The sequence below is a fragment of the Salvelinus fontinalis genome, chromosome 24, assembly GCF_029448725.1.
Source record: "Salvelinus fontinalis isolate EN_2023a chromosome 24, ASM2944872v1, whole genome shotgun sequence".
NCBI classification, from domain to species: Eukaryota; Metazoa; Chordata; class Actinopteri; order Salmoniformes; family Salmonidae; genus Salvelinus; species Salvelinus fontinalis.
This window is the reverse complement of record NC_074688.1, coordinates 30,154,529-30,158,508: the sequence shown is the minus strand read 5'-3', so window position 1 is coordinate 30,158,508 and position 3,980 is coordinate 30,154,529.

Sequence of the window (3,980 nt, the reverse complement as noted above, 5' to 3'; positions counted from 1 at the left end):
ATTTGTGTTGCAGGAAGCAAATTTCTGCTTGAAAAAGCTAGCCTTGGCTGTTCTAACTGCCTGTGTATATTGGTTTCTGGCTTCCCTGAAAAGTTGCATATCACGGGGGCTGTTCGATGCTAATGCAGAACGCCATAGGATGTTTTTCTGATGGTTAAGGGCAGTCAGGTCAGGAGAGAACCAAGGGCTATATCTGTTCCTGGTTCTAAATTTCTTGAATGGGGCATGCTTATTCAAGATGGTGAGGAAGGCATTTTAAAAAAATGACCAGGCATCCTCTACTGACGGGATGAGATCAATATCCTTCCAGGATATCCCGGCCAGGTCGATTAGGAAGGCCTGCTCGCTGAAGTGTTTCAGGGAGCGTTTGACAGTGATGAGTGGAGGTCGTTTGACCGCTGACCCATTACGGATGCAGGCAATGAGGCAGTGATCGCTGAGATCTTGGTTGAAAACAGCAGAGGTGTATTTGGAGGGCAAGTTTGTTAGGATGATATCTATGAGGGTACCCGTGTTTACGGAATTGGGGTGGTACCTGGTAGGTTCATTGATAATTTGTGTGAGATTGAGGGCATCAAGCTTAGATTGTAGGGTGGCTGGGGTGTTGAGCATGTTCAAATTTAGGTCGCCTAGCAGCACGAGCTCTGAAGATAGATGGGGGGCAATCAGTTCACATATAGTGTCCAGAGCACAGCTGGGGGCAGAGGGTGGTCTATAGCAGGCGGCAACGGTGAGAGACTTGTTTTTAGAGAGGTGGATTTTTAAAAGTAGAAGTTCAAATTGTTTGGGAACAGACCTGGATAGTATAACAGAACTCTGCAGGCAGTCTTTGCAGTAGATTGCAACACCGCCCCCTTTGGCCGTTCTATCTTGTCTGAAAATATTGTAATTGGGGATAAAAATGTCTGAATTTTTGGTGGTCTTTCTAAGCCAGGATTCAGACACGGCTAAAACATCCGGGTTGGTAGAGTGTGCTAAAGCAGTGAACAAAACAAACTTAGGGAGGAGGCTTCTAATGTTAACATGCATGAAGCCAAGGCTATTACGGTTACAGAAGTCATCAAAAGAGAGCGCCTGGGGAATAGGAGTGGAGCCAGGTACTGCAGGGCCTGGATTCACCTCTACATCACCAGAGGAACAGAGGAGAAGTAGGATAATGGTACGGCTAAAAGCTATGAGAATTGGTCGCCTAGAGCTACTAGAGCAGAGAGTAAAAGGAAGTTTCTGGGGGCGATAAAATAGTTTAAAGGAATAATGTACAGACAAAGGTATGGTAGGATGTGAATACAGTGGAGGTAAACCTAGGTATTGAGTGATGATGAGAGAGATCTTGTCTCTAGAAACATCATTGAAACCAGGTGATGTCATCGCATATGTGGGTGGTGGAACTGATAGGTTGGATATGATATAGAGAGCAGGGCTAGAATCTCTACAGTGAAATAAGCCAATAAACACTAACCAGAACAGCAATGGACAAGGCATATTTACATTAAGGAGAGGCATGCTTAATCGAGTGATCAGTAAGGGTCCAGTGAGTAGAGGTTGGTTGGGGTCGTGGCGATCCAGACAGCTGGCCGGGTATATGGCTATCGGTAGCAGCATAGGATGGAGGTCTGTTTGTAGATACCTCGTGCGTTTCCGTCGGTAGGTTCCGTGTAGTGGGGTTTTGTTCAGATAGCAGCCGATAGGACAGCTAACGATTAGCGGGCCTCAGGTGAGCGTTCAGGTAACGTCGGGACGGATTTGCCGGTTGGATACATCCCTCGGGCAGATAACGTCGGCAGTCAGTCGTGAAGGCCCGGTGGGGTTCCGTATCTGCAGCAGCAACAAAAGAAACGGGTCCGGATGGTGATGGAACTCCTCAGCTGGCTAGCTCCAGCATGATTTGAGTTTGCTCCGGGGTCGACGTAAGCCAATAGTCACACGGTATGCAGCTAGCTAGCTGCGAAATCAAGGTGCAAGTGTCCAGAGCCTGCGGTTGGAATCCGGGGAAACTGGGAGAAAAAAAGTCCCGGAATGCTCCGGTCCGAGTCGCGTTGCACAAAAGTGCCGGTAGATTATCGAGCTAAAGGAATAGCTGATGACCGCAAAACGTGGGCAGCTGAAACACCAACGCTAGCTAGCAAACCGGCTAATTTCGGGGCAGCTACAGATTAGCTTCTGGCTAGCTATCGGAGTAGCTTCTGGTTAGCTATCAGGCTAGCTTCTGAATTAGCCCCTGGCTATCTTCCACGATGGATTTTCAGATTGAGGTAAATATTACTTATTGTAATTGGTGAAGCGGGTTGCAGGAAAGCTTTTGCAGGAAAGCTTTTGTAGTTGAGTTCTTGGATAATAAAATAAATAAAAGATATGTGAAGAAAAGGTGTAAATATATATATATATACAGGACACGACAAGACAATACGGAAAAGACGTCTGAACTGCTAAGCCACCTTGGGAGAGATGTGACACACAATACCCCATAATGACAAAGTGAAAACATGTTTTTATAAATGTTTGCAAACGTATCTCGATTAGTATTCACACCACTCTGCTATGACACTCCAAAATGAGATCAGATGCATCCAATTGCTCTTGGGTGTGAATACTTATGTAAAGGAGATATTTCTGTATTTCATTTTCAAATAATTTGCTAAAATTTCTACAAACATGTTTTCACCTTGTGATTATATGGTATGGTGTGAAGATGGTTGAGAGAAAAATTTAATAAAAAATGCAGGTCATTACACAAAAAAATGTGTAATAAGTCAATGTGTATGAGTACTTTCTGAAGTCACTGTACATTTTTAATTTATTTATTTAACCTTTATTTAACTAGGCAAGTCAGTTAAGAACATGCTCCCTGGCAGCCAGCACTATAGTCAGCTCTGCTGCCAGAGAGCAGGAGAGAGGGAGAGAGATTTAGAAATAGGGTAAGGGAGATGGTGAAAGAGAGAGGGAATGAGAGATGGAGAGAAATAAATAAAGAGAAGGTCGAAAGAGAGACACAAAAAGAGGGGGAGGGAGAGATGGAGCGAGAAAGACGAAGAGAAGAAGTGAGAGAGATGAAGGGAGTGGTTAAGAGGTGTGCTTATGCGTGATGGTGTCGATAATCCCTCCTTTTGCGTGGTGCAGTGTGGAATGGTCCCCGAGGGCTGCGAGGTGAGGCCTTTTTTCAGGAGAGAGCTCACAGGGACCTCTCCGTTATCCATTCTGGGTGTGACAGCACATACATTTCAGCTGGAGTGGCTCGCTGCCATTATGACTCTCACACATTAGTGGCTGCACTAGAGTGCCCTGACTTTTTATCCATTACAGCTCTGAAACAGTCACAGTTGCTCGACCCGCTGTCGTTAGTTAACCTAGTCTTGAGTAACTGCGTACGGAAAGCCACCTGTTGGCTAATATTTAGCCAAACCTGTTATAATATACACTGAGTGTACAAAACATTAAGAACACCTTTCTAATATTTAGTTGCAACCACCCTCCCCTTTTGCCCTCGTAACATCCTCAATTTGTCAGGGCATGGACTCTACAAGGTGTCGAAAGCGTTCCACAAGGATGCTGGCCCATGTTGACTCGAATGCTTCCCACAGTTGTGTCAAGTTGGCTGGATGTCCTTTGGGTGGTGGACCATTCTTGATCCACCTGGGAAACTGTTGAGCATGAAAACCCCAGCAGCGTTGCAGTTCTTGACACAAACCAGTGCGCCTGGCACCTACTACCATACACTACCATACCAAATATTTTGTCTTGCCCATTCCCCCTCTGAATGGCACACATACACAATCCAATTCAAACAGTGTAGCTATTCCCTCCCTAAGGCAATCAAACAGGCAAAATGTCAGTACAGAGACAAATTGGAGTTGCAATTCAACAGCTCAGACACGAAACGTATGTGGCAGGGTCTACAGACAATCACAGATTACAAAGGGAAAACCAGCCAAGTCGCGGACACCAACGTTTTGCGCCGAGACAAGCTAAACACCTTCTTCTCC